Genomic DNA, 8611 nt, shown 5'->3' on the forward strand with positions numbered 1-8611 from the left:
CTACACATCTGCCGCATCATTCAATATGGTCCGGCGACTTAAGCGTTGTTACGAAAAGCGGCTCGTAATATAGGGTGTAACTACTGAACGTCTTCCATTCTGTTTTTATTCTAATCTCCTGACGTGATCGCTGAAGCAAGCACAGGTGGTGAACCATCCCTTTGTTGGAACCGCCCAATCAAACTCTCATAGTTTATAGGGTGTAACTTTTCTGTTTGGTTTCAAGGCGAACAACATTGGCTACATTGCCTGCTTTGACAAGTTCTCATTACATAATTGGCTGACGAGAAGCAAGTTGGGCGCATAAATGTGGGAAGGGGGATTCGGTGGGGCTCATCTAGGGCAGTGAAAGTAGATGAGCGGCGGAGGAGGGTGGTGCTGGCGTCACCGATTGGTCCATTTCCCCGGGCTCAGCTTTCGGTGAGTCGTCCATGGTCACCGCGGCGTGCAACGGGGTGTTCTAAAGTGCCGCAAGTCGGATACTCAGCGACGAATTGTATGCAGAGCGATGCTGTATACTTACAACAATGTGCTCGGAGAAGATATAGTGCCACGCCAAATAATAATTCTACAGAAAAAATTGCTTCCCGCCTCAACTCCGAGTACAGGAACCACCAAAGCGATCGGCGTACAGGCGTCTTCTATTCTTTTCGGAACGTGGTAGTCTCCAAATAATAACTAAAAAGCATTTTACTTTTGTTGGGCATAGTTTTGTACCTGTAGTGCATAAACGGTCCTTTGAGGTGGTAACTGTTTGTGGTTTTTTTGATGTTGCAGGAGGAGCAGGCGAACTGGTGTGTCCAGAAATGTTTTTACAAATTAGTGGAAAGCAAATGGCCCACATCAACGTGGAATCGCAAAAAAAAATGTTTTGTTAGTGTATCGGGCATGCGCTGTCTGCGCTACCTTATCAGGACAGCACTGATATCACGCGTGCGTCTGACAATTTAAGTGCGTGCCAATAAACCCTTCGCTGCTGCTTGTTCCTGCCATCGTGTAGTTGCCTCGATCTTTACCAGACACACGTCGCACACGTTACATGGTGTCAGAAGTGGGCACTTCGGGTCGAAGCATGGATCCGGCAGAGCCCCAACGATGGAACTACTGAAGGCACCGCCACCCTTGCAACTTACCGGCAATCTCTCTGAGCAATGGAAGCGCTTCAAACGGAAGTTTGACTTGTTCATAGTGGCAACCACGACGAAGGAGCAACCTCGCACGGAAGCTGCAAAAGCGGCACTCCTTCTGAGTGTGGATGGTGACGAAGCACTTGACGTGTTCAACACGTTCAAGTTTGAAGCACAAGAATCGAAGGAAGACTACGCAACAATCCTTGAAAAGTTCGAGTCTTACTGCTCTGAGGTTAGCAACGAAGTGCATGAGCGATATCTGTTTCGCTCGAGGAAGCAGGCAGATGGGGAACCGCTCGCAAAATTTCTTCGTTACCTAAGAAAGCAAGCTGGGCAGTGCAATTTCGGAGAACAGCGTGATTCAATGATCCGGGGTTAAAATAGTGTTCGGCACGAATAATTCAAAGTTCGCAAGGTCACCGAATTTGTGGCGCAACGAAACGAGGTCTGGAGGGCCACGGACAGCCACATTGACGCTATTGCGGGGCCCGCAACTGCACCGAAAAGCAGAAACGCCCAAGATGGCAACAAGCAGTACCGCTGCACAAAGTGCGACCGGCGGCATAGACCAAGGCAGTGTCCTGCATACAGAAAGAAATGCAACGTATGCCACTTGCCCAATAATTTTGCGGTGTGCTGTCGAGAAACGTCCCAAATTGCCGAAGTCAGCAAAGACGACTTTGACGATAACTTCGACATCCTAGAAGTTGGGGCTGGGAACAGAAATGCCAAAGAATGGATTGTGGAAGCTGAGGTCAAGGGCAAGAATTTCTCCTTCGAGGTAGACACCATGTCACAGGCCAGTTTACTGCCGTTTTCGGCATACCGGAAAATGCGTGCGGCGGGACCGTTCACTGCTGCTACCTCGGTACTACGGGCCTACAACGGAGGCATCATAACACACTTCGGAGCAACGTCGCAGGAGGTGACGGTAGGAAATAGTTCCGCCACAGTCCAGTTCTTTGTCGTAAAACACGGCAGTCAAGCCATACTAGGACTGGAAGCGAGTGAAGCCTTGGGCCTTTTTCAACGCACAGTGACCACTGTAAGCGCGTCAACAGACTACGAAGCAGTGACGAATATCCAGCACCTCTTCCAGGGATTAGGCTGCTTGAAGCAACCATACAGTATGGTCCTGCAAACAACAGCGGTTCCTGTCGTTCAACCAGCGCGGCGTATTCCCCTGTCCCTGCGGGGCCCTCTTCAGGAAGACCTACGAAGACTGGAGCGCGAGGCCATCATCGTAAAAGAGAATGACCCCATGGACTGGGTAAGCCCTTCGGTTATCGTCAAGAAAAAGGACGGCAGAATTAGAATTTGCATGGACCCCCAGAAAATTAATGAGAACATAAAAAGAGAACACTTCCAGCTCCCAAGGCGCGAGGATATGGAAGGGGAATTCGCCGGCGCAATCGTATTTAGCTGCTTGGACGCAAACTCCGGCTTCCACCAGATCGCACTTGACGAGCTGACGTCGAAAATATGCACTTTTGCGACTCCTTTTGGCAGGCACCGTTACCTCCGGTTGCCCTTCGGCATCGCCTCAGCGCCTGAAATCTTTCAAAGGACGATGACTGAAGTATTTGATGGCCTTCCCGGTGTACATGTGTACATTGACGATATTTTTGTATGGGGAGCAAACAAACAGCAGCATGACCAGAGACTGGTTGCGGTCTTGAAAGCGGCCGAAAAAGCCGGCTTAACGTTCAACGCAAAAAAAAAACATGCCGGTTTGGTGTTACGGAAATACAATTCCTGGGCGATATCATTGGACGTGACCGCATCACGCCAGACCCAAAACTTATCAAAAGCTTGCTTGAAACGCCGGAACCCAAAACCAAATGTGACGTTCAGCGCATGCTCGGTGTAATCAACTAATTTGTAAAGTACGTGCCACGGCTTTCTGAGCGGACTGCGCTTCTCCGAGCGCTTATGAAAACACACCCAGTATTTGAGTGGACTGAAAACCACAGATAAGAGTGGAAAGGTATCACTCAAATTCTAACCATGAAACCCGTACTCGCCATCTTTGATCCCCAAAGGCAGTCTAAAATAACATGTGATACATCAAAAGATGGCATGGGTACAGCACTGTTGCAGTGTCACGATGGCGATAAGTGGCACCCAGTGGCATATGCATCCCGTGCGTTAACACAAGCTGAGCGGCGTTACGCGCATGGTGAAAAGGACACTCTCAGCATTTCGTTCGGCTGTGAGAAGTTTCACCACTTCGTGTACGGGCACAAAGTTTTTATTGAAACTGGCCATAAACCGTTGTTATCTATTGCTGCGAAAGGGATCTGCGACATGCCTCCCCGCCTTCGGAGGTTTTTTTAAGACTTCTGAAATATGATTTCGTTTTGCAGTACGTACCAGGAAAACACCTCGTCTTGGCGGACATGCTGTCAAGATCGGCTCCGGCTAGTCACGAGGACATCGCTGGCGCCGCTGACGACGTGGAAGTGCACGCAGTGCAAGTCCTGGGCTATTTGGTCACGGGGGCTGCGCGACAGAAGCTGGTGCAAGAAACAGCGCGTGACGGTTACTTGAGCACTGTCATCTCCAATTTATCAAGCGGTGAGAGCCTGCAGGGTGACGTCAAGCCGTCGTCAGAGCTTTCCGTCGTGGACGGTATATTGCTGAAAGGAACAAACATGGTCATACCTAAAAGCATGCGACGTGAAATCCTAGGACGAATTCATCAGGGCACCTAGGATTGTAGAAATGCAAAGAAAGAGCACGACGTTTGGTTTTTTGGCCTGGGCTCAGCAGCGACTTATCCCTGCTGATTTAGAGTTGCTCTACTTGTCGGAAGCTTTCATACAAGCAACTAAAAGAACCTTTACTCATGCCCCCAATCCCATTATGCGCCTGGGTTCGAGTTGGTGTAGACATTTTTTTTTCTTTTGGGGGAAGTTCGTACCTCGTAGCGTTTGACGCGCATTCAAACTTCCCGGAAGTCCAGAAGCTCCAGGACACCACTGCAAGAGCAACGATTTCCGCACTTAGCGCAATGTTTGCCAGGTATGGCGTACCTCTGGAGGTGTGCACCGACAACGGGCCGCAGTTTTCAAGTTATGAATTTGCAGAATTCGCAAGAAAATATGACGTCGCTCATGTCACATCCAGTCTCCGCTTCCCACAGTCCAACGGTCTGGCAGAGAAAGGGGTACAGATCGAGAAACGCCTCTTGAAGAAAAGCGAAGACTCACGCGAAGACTTTTGGCTAGGCTTGTTGGCCTACCGCTCTACACCGCTTGTGGACGGCCGATCACCTGGAGAACTTCTTCAACGCAGGTGTCTCAGGTCGAATGTACCCGATTTTGGCGACGTGCAGCCTACGCCAGTCAAAAAACATCGTCAGACGAACGGCGGAAATGCATTTGTCACCCTTGGACAAAGGGTCGATCGTAAGGCTCAGCGACACAACATGGTCTCCGAAAGGTATTGTGATGGGTAGAACGTCTCCGAGGTCCTACAACGTGGAAACAGAAGGTGGTCGGATGTTTAGACGTAATAGACGCCATCTCCTTCAAACTCGCGAACAATGGACAGCAGACGAGAGTGATGATGATGACTGCGGTTCGTCTTACAGCTCCGTTGATGTTACACCGTGCCAGCCTACCACGCCCGCGTCCTCAAGCGTCGTCCGCCGATGGCCCGGCACCAACTACAGCGCACCACGTGCCATCTCCTCCTAGGCCGACGCCAGTCCCAAGAAGGTCGGGTCGCACCAGTAGGCCACCGCAGCGGCTTCGGTACGACGCGGCCTTTAATAAAGTAACCTGAACTGTTGTGCTTCTTCGTTACCCATCAGAGGATGTATCGGGCATGCGCTGTCTGCGCTACCTTATCAGGACAGCACTGATATCACGCGTGCGTCTGACTATTTAAGTGCGTGCCCATAAACCCTTCGCTGCTTCTTGTTCCTGGCATCGTGTAGTTGCCTCCATCTTTAGCAGACACACGTCGCACACGTTACAGTTAGGTCAGTTCGTGCAAAATATGTCTTCATAGAGCATTTTGAGATGGATAGTTTTCATGGTTTTCGTGATCTGCCGCGACCGACAGGCTAAAGTTGGCATGGCCTGAGAGTGACCAATCGCGTATGACTAATGACGGAAATGCTATAGAAACAGATTGGAACAGCTTTAAGTTACAGCGGTCACGTGTTTGAGAGCTCAGTGTGCCATATTTGTCCTGATAAGCACGAGTTTAGGGGATCAAATGCCGGCCAAAGCGGCCTCATTCTGATAGTGGCGAAATGCAAAAACGCCCATGGGGGGACTTAGTATTATATGCACTTTAAGGACCCGCAGCGGGTCAAAATTAGTCAGTAGTGCCCCATTACAGTCTTCCTTATAATCACAACGTGGTCTTGGCACGGGAAATACCATAAATATTAACACAGTTCTGCGACCTTCGCGGCGCTGGTCTTTAGATGGGTGCGATGACATACTCCACAAAACAAAGTTGCTCATGAACATGGTACGAGCCATGGTACTTGGCACTACGCTTCGAGGAGATGTGTACCATAGAGTTGACGCCCATGGCCACACCAGAAAGTTAAGCGAAAAGTAGTGGTGCGGCCTCAATTCTTCATCGTGAAAATATTTTGCGCCTGGTGCTTTGGGGGGAGGGTAGGCTGAAGGAGAGGGGCTGAGGGAGTTGTCGATATCGCGTGTCTATTTTCTGGATTTCAGTTGGCTTTGGAATGCAATGTCCCTTTCATTTGGGACATTATAACAATGAACAATGGTGCCACTAGGAGATTAAGGTTCTTGGTCGTAGAGCGGGCAGGAGAAGGAAGGATATCTCGCCCCTCGACCATAATTTAGGATGGTTCGTCGAACATATCGTAGGCACGCAGAGCACAAGGTGGTTGAAGTCACACTCAAGGCTTAAATAAAGCAGCCTCAAGTTTGGAACTTCTACAATGAAGTGGCCTGTATAGCGAACGATTTGGGAGGCCCAAAACACTTTGTTTAGTGTGCAGCACTGGAGCATTAAAGCAACAAATTTTAGAGAATGATTAGATTACGCAAAATATATCGCATGCTGGGACTGTTGAGCGTATTATAACGTTCGCAGAAAGTTCGTGTCGTATTTTGCATGATAAATTGTATGAATTATGACATTAAATTTTTTATTGGCACCGTTAATCTAAGGCCCGAAAAATTCTGCCTCTAGGCTATATTCACGTTGTACTTTACGAATTTTCTGATACAGTTTACTTTGTTAAATTTGATTACTTTAGTAACGCCCTTGCGCCACGCGGAGGACCCGATTGGCCCAGGATGCGTGGTTCGCGATGAAAAGCCGCAGACGCCGACATTGGATATTCTACGACATGGGGCCCTTATTGCTGTCGAGTTAATAAAACGTCTGTTAACTTCATTTTGCTTTCCGTTTCCCCATGCCCGCGTCAGCTAACCGCTGGCATCAATACTAGCGTTTCCTATTTCCTGGCGCCAGGTTTGCTCGAGTCTCCGATCTTATTGAGTTTATATCTCTATGATGAAAGCGTGAACCAAAGGAAAGCACTGCAAACACAATGGCTCGGCCACAGCAACCTTCTTGCAAGGTGTTCACGGGGCTGAGGCTTCTTGAACAACTATATAGATCGAGCAGCCATGAGAAAGTTTCGTAACGCTTCGCATTTGCCGCATTTTTTGTCTGTTATTGGAAAGGACGGTCCTTGGTTTCGTGCGAGTGCAGTCTATGAGCGTTCTGAAGGGGTCAGGCACACTTGGAAGCTGCAAGATCTTCGCCGTAGAAACACTTCGCTCAAGCAGGCTTGAAAAAGTCCCAGCGTTGAAGTAGGTTCCATACAGAAATGTTGCAGTTATGCACTGCACTAACGCCAAGGCCGATCAGACGCTCGCTTTCTACCAGGTGGGCTTCAAGAAGAGAGAGCAAGCAGCGCGCACTGAGTTTCGAAGAGCCAAGTGGCTGCAGGCTTTCACACTAAGAGCTGTCACTGTGTGACGTGCCATTTGTGCCAAGGCAATCTCTCTGCTAATTTGGGACAAGGAGGGCATCGAAGAGGGCGGGCAACACGCCCGCACAGAGGCTGCACGTCTGCAAAGATTTGCCAAGTGAGTAGGAGGAGTGGGGCAGGAAAATCTGGATTAACGAGCGGGAGGAACTGTGTAGGGGAAACCGAACGTCGCAGCATAGTAAAGCCTAGCGGTTAAGCCTATTGGGAGCAATTACATCCCAAAACGTGAATATACAGTTTTTCTGACAGCCGGCCGTCATGATTATGTACAGACACACAGTGACGAGAATCAGAAATTGTACTGAAAGCAAAGGAACTGCCACGACTACTTGAACGCTATAAGCAGAGGGACACTATGAAAAACAGCTTAAGCAGACAGCTTTTGTGTCATTTTTGCATCTATTGTCCCGTACTGTGAAACTGGATTGCTGGAGTGCTAAACTACACCTCATCAAGCGTTCATTTTTCTTCCACGCTTTATTCAGTGAAAGAAGATAGGAATGATCAGATTCAAAAACGAATGATGAACCTCTGAGATGGCAGCAGATATTTTCGATGGCCCCATGCCATACGCGGACATTCTTCTTCTGTTGTGCTGCATGCCTACTCGCGTGACGATAGTTTGGCTTAAATGAAAGAATGATCTGTGCTGTTTTCATTCACCAAACTTAGTGCTAGGCCTATGTCGCGGTCAGTCGCTTCACATTAAATTTTCAAAACAAGCGCGTAATTTGGCTTGGCAAGAATGAGTTCGCTCGCTGGAAAGCTTTTTAGTTTCTGAAAAGAATGTCTCCGCTCCACGTGCCAACGTACAATGTTTGGCTCGGCGTTACGGAGGGCGTCGATTAGACGACTGGAAGTGTTTGCAAAGTTGCGAATGTACTTGCTCACAAAGGCACAGGCTTTAGGCCCTTGTGCGGTACACTGCACCATTTTTTTTTCGCCATCGGCACAACGCGGACGTCTTTCCCATGGCCGATGGATTCAGATGTTCAGAAACATTCGGTCAAAAGTTCCCTCCCGACCTACGACCGGACCGAACAGCGCACGAATTTGAACGAGATGCTTCATCTGCGAGGGACCACACGGTGGTTGCAACCAGCGGAGCCCTAAGAATTAAGATGCTGACAAGCTCGCTTACGTCGCTGCTGAAAAGAGGCAACTGGAGGCCGCACCAAAGGACTCCAATTAGCTGCAAAATCACCAGGAAAACCACATAAGGAAAACGTTCGACGAGATATACAGCGGACCCACAACCGGAAACCAGGTCCAGATCTGGCAGTCTGCCAGTCTCCCAGGCTAACAAACGAAATGACCGATGCGAACCCCGCCCCCACCCAAGCCGAGAACGCCAAGTTTTGTGCGGGCCCTGCTCCTCCAGAAGCCACCCGCGCGTTCCGGAGAACGCCCAGGCGCTCCTCCTCGGCCAACGTGAGTCCGTCCCTCACTCCTCTGTGTCGCAGTACTAGCAAACAACATA

This window comes from Dermacentor variabilis, chromosome 3 (genome assembly GCF_050947875.1).
Source record: "Dermacentor variabilis isolate Ectoservices chromosome 3, ASM5094787v1, whole genome shotgun sequence".
NCBI lineage: Eukaryota > Metazoa > Arthropoda > Arachnida > Ixodida > Ixodidae > Dermacentor > Dermacentor variabilis.